We start from the raw sequence: 21,117 nt of genomic DNA, 5'->3' as shown, positions 1-21,117 counted from the left end.
ATGTTGAAGTAACAGATGTTGAAATGACAGAGAATGAACCAGCAGCAGCATTCACCGACGCATCAGAACCTGATATCAGCGATATTTCTTTCAATGCTGCTGATATGTCCTCAATGATGCAGTCCGAAACAAGTGTGATGCCGGATGACAGTCTAATGAAAGAGGGCAAGTACATATAATTCAACAGTTGTTTGATGGATATTATAAGTATGCTGAAATGTGGGCATTCCGTCAGAGGGAAAGTATGTGGGAAGCCATTGATTCATGTGACTGGTCAAAAACAAGGCAGTAACGTCAAAATACATGCCGCCTGTAGATTAAATCATACGTTCTCATGGTCTGCACAACCGATGCTGGGGAAACTGCTAGCAGGCAATCTACTGTGTGCAGCTGCATCACTTTTTAGTGTCTCCAGTTTTAGAAAGTTAGAGTCTTTCTTTCAGTTTGTGGGACTTCATTTCATTTCTAAAAGGCAGTACTACAAATACCAACGTGATTATCTGTTTTCGGCCATTAGTGATGCTTGGAAAATTGAACATTTGTCTTTAGCAAGTGCATTCAAAGGGAAACGATTCAGGCTAGCCGGCGATGGACAGTGCGATAGCCCTGATTTTCTGCCAAGTACTGCACATACCACTTTCAGGACATGGATAGTAAGAAAATTGTGAGTTCGGTGGTCGTGCAGGTAACACAATGTACATCCTCAGTAGCCATGGAGAAGCTAGGATTTATAAAATCAGTGGAATATCTAGAATCGAGGGGAATGCACATCAACCTCAAGCCACGGACAGGCACGTTTCAATTGCCAAGACAATGAGAGAGCAGTTCCCACATATTAAACATCAATTTGATGTATGCTATCTTGCTAAATTAATAATTAAGAAAATCTCGGCTGCAGGGAAAAAAAAGGTTTGGAAAGTATTTCACAGTGGTCCCAGTCTATCAGCAACCATCTTTGGTGGAGCTCCAAAACTTGTGAAGGGTCAGTGGAAATACTACTTGAAAAATGGCGGTCACTGATGCACCACTGTACCAACGTTCACCGCTGGTCAGAAAACCTACATTTCCACCAATGTGAACATGGTCCTTTGTCCCCAGAGGAGGCACGGAAGAAGAAGTGGTTGATTCCATCTTCACCGACACACAAAGCCATTGAGAAGATTGCTTTCGATAAAACTCTATCAAGAGATTTGAGAGGACTGACAGAATTCTGTCACACAGGAGGTTTGGAGGTGTTCCACAATATGTGCCTAAAGTACAGGCCAAAGCGCTTGCATTTCAGCATACAGGGCATGAAACATAGGACTCTACTTGCGGTCTTGGCCCATAACGAGAATCTCTGCCGTGAACAATCTAGGACTACAGGTAATGTAAGGATGCCTCGCTACACTAAGGTGTTTTCTAAAAGAAGTAAGCAATGGGTGATCAAACCAGTTTATGAGGAAATGGAGTTCGACTTTGTAAAAAGCCTTATTGTTGCTGTACTCGAGAAGCACAGATAGGGAATTTTGAACGTTTCTGTGCAGAGCACTGATCCATTGCCACCAAACATTGCCACAGTGCCATGTCCACCCAAAGCAGAGCAGGTTGTGAAGTACAAATCCTGGTTTAAATAATTGTAATATGATTGTCTTTTTGTAAATAAATGGCATTGTACAGTGTACATACAAAGTATGCTAACCCTAACCCCTCCCTTCACCATCCTGGGTGGCGAACAACCTGGGTGTCATCTTTGACACTTCTCTCTCTATTCACCTCATATCGCTGGCCTTGTCAATATGTGTATGCATATATTTTTGTTGCTGTAACTAAGTTTCGCAATCTCATGTAAATGCTGTGCACTGTTAACCGGGGGAGGCTTGCGTATTGCAAATAATAAAAAAAACAATAAATCTCACTTTCAACTCAACTCCTCGGGTACGTTATACTTTCCTTGAACTTCCCCCAAAGTCAATGTCTCCATAGTTATGGTTCTCTAGGGCTGCAAAGCTCGCGGACAACAAGGACAAAATTGGGGGCCTCAGAACGCGCCAAGCGAGCCGTTGCAGATGGGAGAGAAGCCAGTTCGCATTTGCACATTGAGGCCTAGTACATAGATGGATTTGAAAATTCAAGTTCTCAAATATGGCTTTACACGGGATGTTTCTAAGTAAGAATGTATGCTCATTTAGAGTGAAGGTCAGCGGCTTTGATTTTCAGCTGGCGGCCTGAAGAGGCCCACAACTCGCACTGGCAGTATAAGGTTCTATTGTTTTTTGACCTTGAGAGACAGGGACCATGGCGAAAGGACTTCATTTGAAGGAGGGGTGCAATAACGTAAAAGACGATAAGGCAGAAAATTCTGAAACTAGACCAAGTTTCATATTAGTTCAGTATACGAGAAATCATTGTCAAGAGCACAGTGGGATTTACGGGCTGCATTACGCAGAGACACAATGGAAATTGCAAATATAATGTAAGTAACTCTTTAGACGCTTTTATACCAGAATGAAGAATTAATGAATGGATGAATAAATTAATGAAGAGCAAGTAAAACGTTTGTGGGATTGTCTTTGTACCGGGCACATGGGCATGCAGGTCCACATTCCACACGCATGTAGACAACAGTCGTTTCTCATTGTGTGTTAACCTCGATTTATTTTGTTAGTTTTCGCATTGATTTTAGAGCCGAACATACTCCATTGCACTATCCTTGAAAGCAAATAGTTTCAGATCGGCCGTGATAAATAAAATGAATAATATTAATAAAGATCGGCTGGCGAGACTAATTATAATTTTTATGTTTTCAAAACAGGTATATCCTACCCTACTGCTACTGCCACCAGTTTCAGACCCCGGCAAATGGTTTTTTCAACCGCCAGCTGCAGCTTATCGTAAACAACTGCACCACTTTGACGATCTTATGGGACGATCGCCAAGGGCCCATATTCCCTTACGCAGTACTAGCGGCTAGAAGCAACATATCAACCTTTACGCTGGCCTAGAGCCTAGTTGATGGAACAGCCTTGCAGTTCACCGTGCGACCAAAGTGCTTCTTTTAACGAAAACCAACACCCTGTGTACCATAAAGTAACAGCGCGTGACTCACAAAAAAACGGAACAGGATTTGCGGATGGAGAGAAAAGAAAAAAAATGACATTCCGATTTACAGGGTAATTCATAGAATTTTGCACAAAAGTTGCGCACGCGGCTGGCGCACAGCATGCACGTGCGAATGTCTGCACCAGCTGCGTGCGCTAAAATCGATTTCCGCGCACAGCGTATTCATGGATTTTAGCCTGCAAAACCAGCTGTGGCGCAGAGTGGTGCAGCGACCCTGCAGCAGCGCCAGTTACGCCCCCAAGAACGCCCTCGCGCAAGGAAAAGCCATCAAAATTCCCAATTCAGCGCAAAGGGCTGCGCTAACCCTGGACCAGTTTACAGGGCTGCCAAACAGCAAACGCCAAGCGGGGAACGTGTAATACTGGGGTGCGCGTGAAGTTTCACACGCAAAAGGGCCTGTGCGAGTGGGGTACATGTATTACTGGGGTTCATGGGAATTTTCACACGCGATTTCAGCAGGGTACGTGTATTACGGGGTTCGCAGGAACTTTCACATGCGAAAGGGCCTGTGCGAGTGGTGTACGTGTATTACGGGGGTGCGCGGGAAGTTTCACACGCGATTGGGCTGGGTACGTGTATCTCAGGGGTGCGCGGGAAGTTTCACACGCGAATGGCCTGTGTACGTGCATTTCAGGGGTGCGCGGGAAGTTTCACACGCGATTGGGCTTGGGTACGTGTATTTCAGGGGTGCGTGGGAAGTTTCACACGCGATGGGCTTGGTACGTGTATTTCAGGGGTGCGCGGGAAGTTTCACACGCGATTGGGCTCGGTACATGTATTTCAGGGGTGCGAGGTAAGTTTCACACGTGATTGGCCTGGGTACGTGTATTTCAGGGGTGCACAGGAAGTTTCACACGCGATTGGCCTGGGCACGTGTATTTCAGCGGTGCACGGGAAGTTTCACACACGATTGGCCTGGGTACGTGTATTTCAGGGGTGCGTGGGAAGTTTCACATGCGATTGGCCTGGGCACGTGTATTTCAGGGGTGCGCGGGAAGTTTCACACGCGATTGGCCTGGGTACGTGTATTTCAGGGGTGCGCGGGAAGTTTCACACGTGATTGGCCTGGGTACGTGTATTTCAGGGGTGCGCGGGAAGTTTCACACGCGATTGGAGTAGGGTACGTGTATTACCGGGCTGCGCATGAAGTTTCACACGCGATTTTGCTGTCAGACTGGGGAACGCGTATTTCGGGGGTGCGCGGGGAGTCCTCCACGTGAATTGGCAGTGTGGGTCCTCCCAGGTGTCCCCTCTACACCCTCCATGGCCCCTGCAGGCAGCCCACACCACAGGGGACTACCCCGCACCCCTGGTCATGTCTCGCAGGCAGCACATCCACCATGGGCATGCCCCCCAGCCAAGCTCATGTCACGTTGCAATATGATCACCAACTCATGTCTCCCAGCACCCCCACCCCCCAGCAGTGCAGGGCACCTGCCAGCAGGCCCCCACACATGTCCCACTCATATCCCCTTGCACCCCCACCCCCAGCAGTGCAGGGCACCTGCCAGCAGGCCCCCACTCATGTCCCAGTCATGTCCCACTCCTGTCCCCCAGCACCCCCACCCCCCAGCAGTCAGGGGCACCTGCCAGCAGGCCCCCACACATGTTCCACTCATGTCCCCTTGCACCCCCACCCCCAGCAGTGCAGGGCTCCTGCCAGCAGGCCCCCACTCATGTCCCACTCATGTCCCCTTGCACCCCCACCCCCAAGCAGTGCAGGGCACCTGCCAGCAGGCCCCCACTCATGTCCCACTCATGGCCCCTTACACACTCACCCCCCAGCAGTGCAGGGCACCTGCCAGCAGGCCCCCACACATGTCCCCTTGCACCCCCAACCCCCAGCAGTGCAGGGCACCTGCCAGCAGGCCCCCACGCATGTCCCACTCATGTCCCCTTGCACCCCCACCCCCCAGCAGTGCAGGGCACCTGCCAGCAGGCCCCCACACATGTCCCCCAGCATCCCCATCCCCCAGCAGTGCAGGGCAACTGCCAGCAGGCCCCCACACATGTCCCACTCATGTCCCCTTGCACCCCCACCCCCAGCAGTGCAGGGCACCTGCCAGCAGGCCCTCACTCATGTCCCACTCATGTCCCCTTGCACCCCCACCCCCAGCAGTGCAGGGCACCTGCCAGCAGGACCCCACTCATGTCCCACTCATGTCCCCTTGCACCCCCACCCCCCAGCAGTGCAGGGCACCTGCCAGCAGGCCCTCACTCATGTCCCACTCATGTCCCCTTGCACCCCCACCCCCAGCAGTGCAGGGCACCTGCCAGCAGGACCCCACTCATGTCCCACTCATGTCCCCTTGCACCCCCACCCCCCAGCAGTCAGGGGCACCTGCCAGCAGGCCCCCACAAATGTCCCACACATGTGCCCCTGCATCCCCACCCCCCCATCATTGACAGGCTCTTGCCAGCAGGCCTTGACACATGTCCCCCAGCCAACACGTCATCACAATCCAGATCCCTGGCTCTTATGGCCACACAAATCCCACCCCACAGCACCCCAGTCCAAACAACCAACCAAGCTTTACATCCACTCCAAATAGAAATCCCCATTACATGATAGATCACAAATAAGCAGTATGCGCATGAGTACAAGTCTGTCCGACCCACACAATGGCAACACATGACTGAGAAAACCCACATTGTGACATGCATGAAACCAATGAGAGAAGAACACACATTGAAGTAAGAAACAAAAATGTATTCAAGTCAAAATGAAGGGAATGAAATAAAAACACACAATAATGCCAATAATAATCAAAATGCAGCATGTCCCAAAAAATGATAAATAAAAAAAAAGAGAATCCAAATTAATCCAAAGGAAAATGTGTCCAAAGTCACCGTCCAACAAAGCAAATCCAAAGGGAAAGAAAAGCGTAATATCCATTGCTCCATGGTGAAGAAAAATAAAGATGAAGGAGAAAAATCCACTGTAAAACTATGTACAAATAGCAAATCCAGGGTCCATGAGCCCAACGACATAAATTAAACCTACAATGAAACCTACAAAATTACTAACTATATACAAAAATGTGGGGCATAGTCCATGCGCCCCAAATGAAATAAAAAAGAAATGAAACTTAACACTAATGAACTATATACAATGGCGGCGGGCAAGTCCAACGGCTCACTTGTTGATGTCATGGGCCAGGGCATCATAGAACTCCTGTTCAATGTCTTGGAGGCGGGCCTGTTCTCTGGCCCAGAGGTCTCGCAGGGATAACGCCATGTCCACCTCCAACTCCCTGTGAATTCCCTCGAGGCACTCTGCCCGCCTCAGCGTCCTCCGCATGGAGTTCTCCGCCCTGACCATCGTGAGCCGGGCCTCCTCTGCCCGCTGCCGCTCTGCACCTATCTGCTGGCCCAACCGCTGCCACATGGAAGACACTCCCATTCCAGGGTCCTCCTGCCCTCCGGCCGATGCCTGCCCCTCTGATGTAGATTGCCCCGAGCCATGATGCCTCCCACGTTGAGCCTGCCGCTGCCTCCGACGCAACTGCCTCTGCCAGCACGACGGCATCTAGGCTGATGGAATCCACCGACGCCGTCGTGCACGTGCCCTGCTTGATGATGCCGGCACATCCTCCATCTGCTGGGGTCCAGTTGCTGTGGTGTCCACCCCTGCTGGACCTCCGACTCCCGACTGTAGCAGGGATGGGATCCCCACCGAGCTGGCTGCGTTGGTCAGGGCAGGTCCACAGGGGGCCCTGGTGGCATCTGGGCCGGAAGACGGCATGGAGAACGACTGGCGCATAGTCTCCACAGAGGAGGAGAGGGTCGCCAGAATGGCCGACACATGTACAAAACCCCCGACCATGGACACTCCCAACTGGGCCACGTTGGCACGCTGCTCTTCGTGATGACGTGCGTGCTCCCCCGCGAAGCACACACATCATCACGAATGTCACGCGTGCGCAACGCGACACCAATCAGGACCTTCTCCATACGGCCAGGGGTCCCCTCGTCTGCAGGTAGATGAGTGTCAGATGACATGGACATCCCCCCTACCTGCGGACGGGCCTGCGATGGGGCATCCCTGCTGGTGCATGGTGGTGCAGTCACAGGGTCAGGGACAGCGACATGCACAGGCCCCTCCGCGGTGACCTGTGCTGCCTCCTGCCCCTGGCCCTGGACTGCACCACTTGCACCAGTGGTACCACCCCCACCAGGCCCCATGTGCAGCTCAGTAGTGGCCTCCTCCTCCTCTGTGGAAACCACCAACCTGGATGGCTCCACACCGTCTTCCGCCGTTGTGAGCCCCTGTGGGGGCTCACCGACCTCTTCCGCTGCAGCCGTAGTGGCAGACGCAGCACCAGTCCCCTCACTCCCGGGCGATGGTAAATTCTGGGAGGGTGACTGGGCCTTGCGTCGCCGGCCAGTGGGGGCATCCCCACCGCTTTTCTCCACAGCGCCGTCTCCGCCCTCTTCATCACATGCCGCTGTGTAGAGGGAGACATAGAACACAAGCATCAGGGTACTGTACAATGGTCCCCTAGACAGGAAGCAATAGCAGATGAGTGGCACTGTCAAACATCACTTCCATCATGTCCCTCCACAACACATGGGTCAGTGCAGGCAAAACACATGCAGTAACAGGCATGGCGCATGCTATGAACATTAGCATACATGTCCAAGGGACTCTTCAAACATACAATGCTGGTTTGAAACTCACATGCATCATGGGTCATGCCCATCACATGCACACACTTCACCCTAGTTTCATCCATCTGGCCTCGTACACCCCAGACACAGTGGCTACAAGGATGAGTAGGCTGCATCAGTGAATCTGAACATTGTCACAGACATGTGTCATGCATCCATGGCATTTCCAAGTCACAGACACGCAAGTCAGACGCACACACATGGACACCATACATGTCCATGACAGCAGCACCCATCTCTCACACCCCATCCATGTCCAATAACAGAGACAGCCATGCATTAATGTGTGCATTCCCCATGCTGCTCCGCATGTTGCATTGTAACACATGCAACAACCATGTGGTTCACACATTACTGGTCTCACATGCATGACCATGATGTCCCTGTAAACACACATACGTACATGCCCTATGTCAGACATACAGGCAAGTACCAGACAACCAGCACACTGCAACATGCCCTGTCTCACACAGCAATGCTTGGCCACTTACCGCTCAACTCCGGAAGGGTCTGCCTCTGAAGGATCTGGGCGTGGAGCGCTGGGCCTACGTGTTCCAGGACCCTCATCTGGATGGTACTCATGCTGCCCCGGCCCCCTCCATGAGGCGCCGGGCCTTGTTGAGGGTCCTGGACCTGAAGTCCTCCCAGTGCTTCTTGACATGATGGAATTCGCGGACTGCCACCCCCTCCGCGTTGATGGCAGTCACGATGTCCGTCCAGATCCTGGTCCGTCCTTCCTTGTCAACGCGCGACCTTCTGAAGAGGGCATCATAATTCCCCAGGACATGCTCCACCAGGACACCAACTTCGGTGGCAGTGAAGCTGGTGGCCCTCTGCCTCTCTGGCTGGGGGTTGCCAGTGGTGCCAGATGGAGATGTGCCCGACATGACAATCCCAGAGGCAGGGGTGGGTGGGCAACTGTGTCCTGGGGCTGGGCTGTGGAGCGATGGAATCCCAGTCGGGAGTCTTCTGTTCCAGCAGGGGTGGACACAGCAACTGCACCCCTGCAGATGGCTGACGTGCAGGCACCAAATAGCAGGGCACGTGGGCAGCAGGCAGGCAGCAGCAGATGGCTGGTGGGAGCATGCTCGGGCTCTTGGGGGCAGGAAAATGGCCTTCAGGGCAGGAGCGTGGTCTTCTGTGTGTGTACGCGTGGCCAGCTTGATACGGAGTGATTTGGCACGTGAAAATCTTGCACGTCAGCATGTAATTCGAGGAAAGGCCCTTAGGGCGTAAGCGCGTCAGCGCACGTACGCGATTTCATTGGACCAAAGGCCCTTAGCGCGTAAGTGCGTCTGTGACGTGACGCGTGCGGGTGTTTCCCTCATAGCACGTGATGACAGTGCACACGTGGAAAAGCTGCACATCCGAGTGTCAGCACGTGTAATTGGATGAAAGGGCGCGTACACGCGTAAGTGACGAGTACGTGTGCACCGGTTTAAAAGGTACGTGTAGGACGCCATTTCCTTGTACGTGCTTTTTGTGGAGAGTGAGTGGGTGGATTCTGTACTTCTTGTCGGTTCACACGCAATTACTTCACAGCGTTTCAAGTTCGTACTCCCTGTTACCTCTGAAAGCTTTTATTTTTCTACTTTTTTTGGGCCTGTTTCCTCAAACAGTGTTCACTTCTCCTTTTGTCCTGTCTCCTCAGACAGCGTACAATTCTTCTTTTGGCAGGGGTGTTGCTAATCGCACACGTGCGTATTTTTCACATTCTTTTTCCAGGCAGATGTTGAGTTCCGCACGTACTTAGCAACTGTGCTTGCCCCGTGTGTCGCGTACCCCTTCAGAGGTCATTGTAGACTGCGTGTATCACGCGTACGCTTATTTTTGTGTTTCTGGGTGCCACAGCGTAGTGCGGGTTCATTTTTCCATGCACGTGGTCTACGAGGTGTTGCATGCACGTTTATTTTTGTTTTTGGGCTGCCTGTGCGTTGCGTGACCCGTCATCTTACCCCAGGGGGCCACAGACAGCCTTGTTAGAGCACTAGGGTACGAATTCCATCTAATACTCTACCCCTTTAACCCCCAATTGCCCAGGACAATAGTTTACTGCTCCTCCCATTCGCACAACAACATCAGTGCCATGGTTGGGAGGCAACCAAGCAGTAAGGGAGGCAAAGGTGGCCGACCTTCAAAAGGTGGACGTGGTGGATGCGGTAGGGGTCGTGGCCAGGATTTGCAGGGTGCCCTTATACCCCCATGTGTGGAGGACCAATCAGGGACACCCATGACACCCCCCATGGTTGAGGGAAACGTGGCTGAGACCATCCCAGCTCAGCCCTTGTTGGACCAGCCCATTGTGGCACCTGACCTGGCACAGGATGACTCCCTGCTGACTTCCAGGTCCGCAAGTCTAAGCCACGTGTGGCGGTGCAAGTTGTCACCAAGGCACGTGGATCTGGGGCAGCTATGTCATCTGCTGCCCCAAGTATGCAGGGTGGTGAGGCTGCAGGGGCAGCTGCAGCTCCATCCGCCCCAGCTCTGACTCTCCCAGCCAGGACAGTGTCGGTCCTGGTCCATCATACTGATGTTCCCCCTACCAACATCACACTTCAGACAATGCCTGCACCAAGTCCTACGGTCAATGTGCATTCGCACACTCCAACAACCCAGTCCACCAGTGATTCTGCCCCTACTGACCAGAGCGGCGTTAGCCACTCTGGCTCCGCTCCACCTTCTAAAAAGAGGAAGAAGGGTGCTCTGGCATGACAGGCTGAGACCCCAGGCACGGCTATACACTCCGCTACCTCAAGGAAGCCTTGCTTCAATGATTCGGAACTTAATGCACTTGTGAGCTATGTGTTGCAACGTAGCCACGAAATAGTGGTGACTGCAGGGTCCAAGATCACACCTGGTCAACGTAAGGCACACTGGCAGACCATCGCCAGCCACATAAGTGCCCTTGGATTTGTGAGGCGCTCAGCTGATGATTGCTACAAGCGGTGGAACGATCTGAAACGCAGAACAAAGGACAAGCTGGCCTCAAGTCATGCCGCTACTCTGGTGACTGGCGGTGGGTCTCCACAAGAGGACAACAAACTTACTGAACATGAGTCTGTTGCTGGGACCTTCATCACAGAGGAACAGATCCGAGGTGTGGGAGAACTACCCGATTACGACACATTGTCTGGTGAGTGCCCATGCGCCTGTGCGTAATGCATGTGTATGTTGTTTGGGTGACGGGTTCTGATTGAGTGGCAGGTGAGGGTGTGTGTGACTGAGTAGTATGGGTCACCAATGTGCTTCATCCAAAACATTCTGCGGCCTTGAATTTGGGTGTGACACTATCCCTTCTGCCCACAGTAGTAATTTAGCGCAACATTACGGCAGTTGCCCTTGAGGTGGCATCATGCAACAACATTGTTTGTATTTTTCATTGTTCTTTCAGGCTGATTGTTTCAATTCTCCCACTTTTGCAACACATTCCTCAGCCCTATTGTGACATATGTGACATGCTTCTGTCATTGAAGAACCCCACATTGGCCCACATGTGTCACTTTGGTAGTTGAATGATTTGACCATTCAGGCTGAATGAGTATTGTCCTGATCACATAATGTTTTTGGGCCTGTTTGAATGTGGAACATGCTAGTTGTTTCCTGTCATGTTGAAGTGCACAACCATTGATGTGTACATGGCCCTGCAATCACTGTATTTTTGCACACTGGATGTGTTGCAGTGTGTGGCACATGGCGTATCTTTTCACACTATGTGGCATTTTTCATCTCTTCATGTCCATCTCACATGGATGGGTGACAGTACTCATTCACTGACATATGGATGTACTTGTGGAATGTACCATGGCTATGGTACATGCCATCTGTGTGATGGCATGTGTCATTTATGTGTATAGGACATGCCACTCACAGGCCAATGTGTGATGGCAGTGCTACCCAGCATGCAGCAAATGTGTTGCTCTTCCATCTTGGTGTCATCAGTGTCAGACTTTTGCCTCCCCTTCCAACTCTGTGACAGTGCATGCATGGGAGGGTTATAGTCATGTGGGACATGTGTAAATCATGTACTTGTTCTGTAGCTTGTCAGGCCTATTTGTGTGCTATGGTGCTAATGCCTGTTTCTATTTTTTGTCTTTCATGTTTTTGCAGGGGATGACACACTTGATGCTGTTGAGGTTGAGGAGATGGCGCAGACCCTGGAGGAACCTGAGGCACATGATGAGATCTATGTGGCGTCGCAGGTAAGTGTTTCTGGAAGGGGGTCTGTTCTGTCCAACCCACCTGCACCAGGGGTAGAACCCTCTATGGGGATGTCAGTGTTGGTTAGTCAGACTTTGGCGGTTACGGGTGCAGGGTCACACTCCACAACATCTGATCCTGTTCCTGGGCCAGCAGATCAGAGGGGGAATGCAGTCCTGCAGCCTCAGGCAGTGCCGGCATAGCAAGGCGCAGATCGCCTTGCCCCAAACAGGTGTGGTGCTGCCGACGCGGTGGCCGTATGCCACCAGGCAATACCGCATGGGAACAATCCATTTGCGGTATGGCAACCCAACAGGCAGCATCAGTTGAGATGATGGTTCAAGCAATGGAGAGGGTGGCCACTTCCATTGTCCCCCCGGAAAGGCAGATGGAGCTACTACAGCAGGTAACAGACTCCATTTGCCAATCACACAGGGAGGACATGTTGGCGTACAACAGGGACAGACGGGCGGCACTGGAGACTCTACGCCAATTGATATCAATAGAGTCCCAGGGCCACAGGGAAGCCCTGAGGGTAGAACTCCATCACCTCAGGGAGACTCTTGTTGACCTTGAGACTTCCACTAACTTGAGGACAGAACAGCAGCTAGAGCGGCTCACACGTTCACTCTCAGCTGAGATGCAGGCAACTCGAGAGGAGATCCGGGCATCACGTCAGGTGCTGCATGGGGATCTCCGCACTATAATCCTCCAGAACGATACCTTCCACACCCGCATGCATGCTGCCATGGAGGACCATACCAGGGCTTTGCGTGGGCTGCCTCCCATAGCACCACCACCTCCTGTGGCAGCAGCAGAGGTTAATGAGAGCGACAGCAGCAGTTCTCCCACATTGGCATAGCCATGCAGGCCATGAGCCCATGGAGGTGTTTTTTTTCCCAACATCCACGCAGGCAGCTGTTGGTGTGCACCCTGTCCTCGGACCAGCTGGGTGCCGCCCCCCCCGAACCCCCACATGGCCATTTTTTATTTTTGCTTTTTTTATTTTTTTATTTTTTATTATTTCTTAACAGTGTGTTGCCTTGTGTGGCTCCCGTGGGCATCCACTGTATTCTGGCTGGGCACATGCAGGCTTGTCCTGAATTTGGGTTCGATGCTTGGGTTTGTGAGACACACACCCCTCCTGCTTCCCATTTCCATGGGCTTGCAAAGGGTGTGACCAAGTGACAGTGATGTACACAGTGATGTTGGGCTCCCATGAGCTGTGTGGGCAGTCTGTAGTCAATACTGTGTAGACATTCCTTGTGTATATTGTTGTTGTATTGTACACTGCATGTTGGAATTATGAATGCTTCTGCTTCCATGTCTCCCTCTGAATTTGGAGGTTCATTCCTCATGTCTTCACAAGGCTGTGTACTTTGGAGATGGAGTTCATGTTGTATGCAGTACACAGAGAAGTTTTGAAGCCTGCAAGACTACAGTTGGAAGGGGGTGATGTGGTGGCATATTCAGGTTGTAAGACTACGACTACTTTAATTTAGTACTGTCATGTTTTAGTTATGTTTGAGCTTGTGTAGCTGCATTGTATTGTTGGTAAGTATTTGGTCATGTGTGTTGTTAGTTCAACATTACTGGGAGCATATTGTATGTGGCCAGTTTCCATTAGGGACAGTGTACTTTGTGACACTTGTGTCAGGTTTTTCGGGATTGCTTTGTTTGCTCTCACATAGCATGACATGCCATGGTGTGTTGGGTTGTGGTGCTGGGGAGGGGTTGGGTGACATGGCACTGTTCTCATGTTGTATTTTGCAAGGGGGTAATGCATTTAGCAGCATATGTGTCTTTTGATGACACAGCATTGGTGGTGTTTGTCTAGGTAGGGATGCACACATTGTGACACTTCCAGGTGACCAATTTCAGGCTGGTATGGTTGTGACAGTTCACTGTCCCGTGTGTCATCATCGATTGTCAGCTGGTATGTGGCAGGGCTGTGTGCACTCCACAGGGGTGTGATTCTAAGTGAAGTAATTAGCCACCAGCTGCGTTCGGGCTGCCTCACTCCGTGCCCTTTCCCCTCCCATGCACAGCAGGCATGCATGTGGTTGGGGATGTGGGGGCACCACCATGTCCACCGGCAGGCCCCGGTGTGTTGCAATGTTGTGCAGGACACATGCTGCCACTATGATCCTGCACACTACTGGGGGAGCGTATAACAGCTGCCCGCCAGAACGGTCAAGGGAGCGAAAGCGTGACTTGAGCATTCCGAATGTGCGCTCCACTATGCCCCGGGTTGCAATATGGGCTGTGTTGTATCTTACCTCGGATGGCGTGGTGGGGTTCCGAATTGGCGTCATCATGTGGGTGCTCAGAGGGTAGGCACTGTCTCCTGGGGAGGTGGTGATGGGTATCATTAGTAGGGTTGTGACATTACTCAGTATCTGGCATGCATGCATGTGCTGTGGCATTTATACTCACCGAGCAGCGATGTATCGCCATGCCGCCCAGCTTCTAGGTCCCGGTTTAGGGTTGACATTCTGTAAATGAAACTGTCGTGGGTGGACCCTGGATAGTTGGCATATACTGAGGTGATGATTCCCTTGGCATCACATACTACCTGGACGTTGATGGAATGCCAGTGCTTGTGGTTTCTATAGATGTGCTCTGATGCCCTGGGGGGAACGTAGAGCCACATGGGTGCAATCAATGGCACCTAGGACTTTGAGGAATTATGCCACCCCGTAGAAATCCTGGATGGCACCCTGCCTTTCTGCAGGTGTTCTGGGCAGGTATATGTGCCTGCGGACTGATGGGCGTGCAGTCATGATGGCCAAGACCTGGTGTAGACAGCGTGACTGCGTGGCCTGTGACACCCCCCCCCACTATGGCACTTGTCCGCTGAAATGATCCGGTGGCTAAAAAGTGCAGTACATGGAGGACCTTCTCCAGGGGGCTGAGTGCTTGGGAGCAGAGGGTGGGTGATGTGAGGTCATGCTCCCACTCACTGACCAGGTCGAGTATTATGTGAGGTGGAAACCTGTACCTCCCATACACCTGGTCATCAGGCATGCCAAAAAGGCTGGTTCTGGGTGTGAAAATTCTGGGCCTGACTATCCTCCTCCTCCTCCTGCGGTATCCCACGACCACTGCTGCTAGGAACGGTATGTTCATCCTGGCGTCTGAGCTTGCTTGTTGTTTGCGCGCACTTTTTATGCTCCGCTGGTCCACGTACGCCTGCTTCCTGCTGGCGTACGTGTTTCCGGAATAGCGTGTCTTTTTTGGCACGTGCGTGTGGGCGTTCCACGCATTTGCCTCCTGTACTTCCCCGCCCACCCCAGTAATACACGTACCCCGCTCGCCCAGGCCCAATCACGTGTAAAACTTCCTGCGAGCCCCTGAAGTACACGTACCCCGCTCGCCCAGGCACAATCGCGTGTAAAACTTCCCATGAGCCCCTGAAGTACACGTACCCCGCACACCCAGGCACAATCGCGTGTAAAACTTCCCACGAGCCCCTAAAGTACACGTACCCCGCTCACCCAGGCACAATCGCGTGTAATACTTCACGCGAGCCCCTGAAGTACACGTACCCCGCTCGCCCAGGCACAATCACGTGTGAAACTTCCCGCGCACCCCCGAAATACACAATATTTTTGACACAGCGGGTGTCCGTGTTTGTCGCGTACCCCTTTGCACGTCATTTGTTCTAGAGGGCCACAGTTTGGGACATTCATCAGAGCTGTATATACAGGCTTTTTGTTAGTGCACATTTTTTAATGCGCAGGGACGCTACCGCCTGCCTTCGTGTGGCGGACATGTGTTGATGCACATAGTTGACTTTTGGTTTGTGTCATGAGATCGCCATTTCACTGCTGGGGGGTGGGTGTGCAAGGGGACATTGGTGGGGGCCTGCTGGGAGGTGCCCTACACTGCTGGGGGGTGGGGGTGCAAGTGGACATGAGTGGGACATGAGTGGGGGCCTGCTGGCAGGTGCCCTGCACTGCTGGGGGTGGGGGTGCAAGGGGAAATGAGTGGGGGCCTGCTGGCAGGTGCCCTGCACTGCTGGGGGTGGGGGTGCAAGGGGACATGAGTGGGGGCCTGCTGGCAGGTGCCCTGCACTGCTGGGGGTGGGGGTGCAAGGGGACATGAGTGGGGGCCTGCTGGCAGGTGCCCTGCACTGCTGGGGTTGGGGGTGCAAGGGGACATGAGTGGGGGCCTGCTGGCAGGTGCCCTGCACTGCTGGGGGGGTAGGGGTGCAAGGGGACATGAGTGGGGGCCTGTTGGCAGGTGCCCTGCACTACTGGGGGGTGGGTGTGCAAGGGGACATGAGTGGGACATGAGTGGGGGCCTGCTGGCAGGTGCCCTGCACTGCTGTGGGGTGGGGGTGCAAGGGGACATGAGTGGGACATGAGTGGGGGCCTGCTGGCAGGTGCCCCTCAGTGCTGGGGGGTGGGGGTGCAAGGGGACATGAGTGGGGGCCTGCTGGCAGGTGCCCTGCACTGCTGGGGGGTGGGGGTGCAAGGGGACATGAGTGGGGGGCTGCTGGCAGGTGCCCTGCACTGCTGGCGGGTGGGGGTGCCAGGGGATATGAGTGGGACTGCTGGCAGGTGCCCTGCACTGCTGGGGGGTGGGGGTGCAAGGGGACATGAGTGGGGGCCTGCTGGCAGGTGCCCTGCACTGCTGGTGGGTGGGTGGGTGTGCAAGGGGACATGAGTGGGGGCCTGCTGGCAGGTGCCCTGCACTGCTGGGGAGTGGGGGTGCAAGGGGACATGAGTGGGGGCCTGCTGGCAGGTGCCCCTCAGTGCTGGGGGGGTGGGGGTGCAAGGGGACATGAGTGGGGGCCTGCTGGCAGGTGCCCTGCGCTGCTGGGGGGTGGGGGTGGAGGGGGTCATGCGTTGGTGATCAGTGACATGTGGCTTGGCAGGGGGCATGCCCATGGTGGATGGGCTGCCTGCGGGACATGACCAGGGGTGCAGGGTAGTCCCCTGTGGTGTGGGCTGCCTACAGGGTCCATGGAGGGTGTAGAGGGAACACCTGGGAGGACCCACACTGCCAATTCACGTGTAGGACTCCCCTGCACCCCAGATATACACGTACTCCACTCGCACAGGGCCTGTCGCGTGTGAAACTTCCCGCGCACCCCTGAAATACACGTACCCCGCTCGCCCAAGGCCAATCACGTGTGAAACTTCCCGCGCACCCCAGATTTACACATACCCAGGCCAATCGCGTGTGAAACTTCACGCGAACCCCAGGAATACAAGCACCCCACTCGCACAGGGCTTATCGCGTGTGAAACTTCCTGCGAACCCCAGATTTACACGCACCCCGCTCGCCCAAGGCCAATCACGTGTGAAACTCCTGCGCACCCCCGAAATACACGCACACGCTATTTTTGACACAGTGGTCGTTCGTGTTTGTCACGTACCCCTTTGCACGTCATTTGTCCTAGAGGGCCACAGTATGGGACAATCATCAGAGCTGTATATACATGCTTTTTGTTAGCGCACACATTTTGGCACACATTTTTTTCATGCGCAGGGACGCTACTCCCTGCCTTCGTGTGGCGGACGTGTTTAGGCCTGTGCGCGTCTTCGCCCGTGCGCTGGTTTGCCCTATTCGATTCCATGAATACATGTTGTAGGCGAGCGTGTGGGCGTTCCGCGCACTTGCCTCCTGTACTTCCCCCGTGACGCCCACATTTTCACGCGTTGTTCCCCATTCCGCGTGTCACGCCCCATGTTACGCCTACTTTTGTTATGTGCGCCGCGCTATGTGCGCTTTCGCTGTGGCTGTAGCGCACGCCGTTAGATGACCTGTGCACCGGTGTGCGCCACGCAGATTTTCAGCACACATCCCAGATTTTACTCGCGCATGGACTTCCATGAATCGATGTGCGCGGGTTTTGCTGCAATTTTCGCACTTGCACTGCGATTCGCACGGTTTTGCACGCTTGCGCAGGAATTTTCAGCGCACATTAATTCCATGAATCGGCCTCCTTATATGCCAATTGCTGAATATTCTATAAACATTTAATGTTAAATAAATGTACTTTACCAAATGTATCGTGTTGCTGTTTGATTTGAAAGTACAGTTTCATATTCCGAATTGTGGCGCGCTGTGTTGTGAGTTGATCTGTGTTGGTTTCCGGGTTCTGTGTGAAGTCGCGAAGAAGACGACTGGGCGCGTTTGCCTACGCAGCACAGTAACGTCACGGAGAGAGGCGGGGAATACAAATGTTTTGATAATGTCAGGCTCAGGGGCGGGGGATATGATTTAGTGCCGCAAAAGCAGGTCACCCACGGCGATGCGGCAAGTGATAGGATTATCACAAAATGGCGGTGCCCGACTTCCTGTTTTCGCGTGCGTTTAATGGACGAAAACTCGGGTAAGGTCCATAGTAAATTTTTCTAAAATCGAGCGACTTAGGCTTAAAAACACATGGCCGACCCATAGAGACAATACCAAATTTTGACCGAACCATTCCTTTAATAAATGTCTAAAGAGCAGAGTTGAAGATTGGGTGGAAAGCAACACTGCTACCTCCTTCACAAGCAGGGTAACGCATTGGCTTCTCAACCATGGGCCACTGTTTGGTCCTAAATGTTTTATTTGAAAATACTGTCCAATTAGAGGGGTCAAGTTATATGTGGCCTTCGTGGACCTGGAGAAGGCGTTCGATACACTTAATAGGAGGGCTTTAAGGCAAAATTAAAGGACATGAAGGTGTCTCTGAATTTATTGCAGATGATTTCATGCAGCCATCTAAACACGGCTGCTAACATGAGAGCAAGTAACCCAGGTCGGCTTAAGGAGGAGTTTCCTGCAAATCGGGGGTGTTAAACAGAGTTGTTCCCTGGCCCCGCTAATGTTCCTCCTTTTCTTAGCAGATTTCAACCCTATAGAAGGAAGTACAAAAATGAACCCACCCCTTTTGGGGGGTAAGTCGTTTGAAACCTTATTATATGCCGATGACACAGCCTGATTGATCTGACCCCATTTGGTTTGCAGGCAAGTCTAGACGATGAAACAAGCTAAACCTTAGCAGGGACAAGACCAACATTGTAGTATTCAGCAATGGCAGGAAACAAGTTAATTATTCCTGGGCTTTTAAGGGGGAGAACATTAAGGTTGTGGACTCATTCTAATACCTAGGGCTGACTTTCGGAAGTGTGGGAAGCATTTAGAGTCAGTCAGCTCAAAAAGCCAGGACTAGGTCGAATGGGCTATTAAGATTTTGCCATAGATTTGGCGGGAGCATGTTGGCTACAGTCTTAGAGGTCTACAAGTCTTAGAGGTCTACAAGTGTAAGGTGGGGAGTCTGCTATTGTAAGGCAGCAAATTGTGGGGGGGTACTAACTGCAACAAATTGGAGGTTGTCCAAAACAGGGTCATGAAATGGTTGACCGGCCTCTCGTCGGGAACCCCAAAAGTGCCCTGCACCTGGAGTTGGGGATTATTAGGTTTACCACAAAGGCCGAATTGAGATGGCACCTTCATTTTATTTATTTATTTTATTTATACCGCGCTGGCAGACACGCTAGGAGGCATAATAGTGCACCAAGTGAACGGACACTCAGGCAACAGGGAATGTATCCCGCCACAACAGACGACGGAGCAAATAAGTTAGAGTCAGAAGATAGGTAAGCATTTATTCAAACAGATGTGTTTTAATCTGCTCTTGAAGAGTTGCAGATTAGAACATGACCTCACATCTAGCGGAAGCATATTCCACAGCCTTGGTGCTGCAGGAAGAAAACATCGCCGCTCCATGAACGCCAGGTATGTTCTCTATGTTTCCAAGAGACTACTGGCATTAGACCTAAGAACTCTACGTGCCGGTAGGCGAGAGATACGACTGGCCAGGTTCTTCGGAGCATGGCCAGACAGGCAATTATGCGTAATGCACATCACACGTAAAATAAGCCGGCTGCAAATAGGGAGCCAATGTAAAGCTCTCCTGGCTGATGTAACATGGTCTCTTCTTTGAAGCCCTGCCACAATACGCACAGCCTTATTTAGAATAATCGATCTTAGCACCAATTATGGTGCATGCTACTGTGGTACCGTTTTCTGAGGACAAGAATGGCTGTGACTGTGCCAACTGTTTAAGATGATAACATGTGCTTGACACATGGAAATTTACCTGACTATTCATACTCAATTCCTGATCCAGAACCACCCCCAATATCTTAACCTTATTCTGGGTATGGATCACACAGTCTACAATTGTAAATGATGTAAAGGCAGAAGAAGGTTTATTTAGGTGCGTTGCTGTACCCAGAATCAGAAGCTCGGTCTTTGAGCAATTTAGTGCAAGCTTCTTTGCTTGCAACCACCTCTGAAAGATTTTATATATATCGGTAAGACAGGCGGCATCACGTGCATAATCGCCGGTCAGGGGTACAAGACACTGAGTGTAATCCGCATAGATTGCGTACACCACACCCAATCTGTCTAGTTGTTCAAACGGCAGAATCATAAAAATATTGAAAAGGGTGGGTGCCACGCATAAGCCCTGTGGAACCCCACATAACACAAAGAGCTCCTCAGCCCGGATATTCTTGGAAAAGACCCTGGCCCTACGATCCGCAATAAAAGATTTAACCCATTCCAATGCCGACTCAGAGAAGTGCGCAGATACCCGTAGTCTCTCTGCCAACACTGAACGATCAACACGATCAAATGCGACACAGAGATCTAACTAACAGCATAAGCATTGCAATGTCACCCTCTGCCATAGACTGCATTATATTAGTTTTAAGCTCGAGTAGGGTAGATTCAGTACCGTGGGCTTTTCTGAAACCTGATCGTTTAACTCCCAAAATCTCATGAGCTGACGAAATGGCTTCAATCTGTAAGTGAGCCACCTTCTCTAAAATCTTCAGCAGATAAGGCCCGCAATACCAGGATGAAGGGATGGCTTCTTAATGAGAGGAGAAATCCATGCTTGCTTTATATTTTTGGGGACAATATTTTCCCTAAATGAAGCATTAACAAACTTGGTAATGACAGGTACCAAATGGGAAGCATAGGTCTTAATGGCAATTGCTGGACAAATATCACCTCTGCAGTTTGTAGGCTTGAGTTTATCCAAGACCTCAGCCACATGTTGCTCAGAGATGGGCTTAAACGCGAACTCTGGAAAAGGTTTAGGGGCTGCTTGTTCTACAATTGTTATACCATCCA

This window comes from Ambystoma mexicanum, chromosome 9, assembly GCF_040938575.1.
Source record: "Ambystoma mexicanum isolate Mex_15411 chromosome 9, UKY_AmexF1_1, whole genome shotgun sequence".
NCBI classification, from domain to species: domain Eukaryota; kingdom Metazoa; phylum Chordata; class Amphibia; order Caudata; family Ambystomatidae; genus Ambystoma; species Ambystoma mexicanum.
This window is presented reverse-complemented; position numbering follows the sequence as displayed.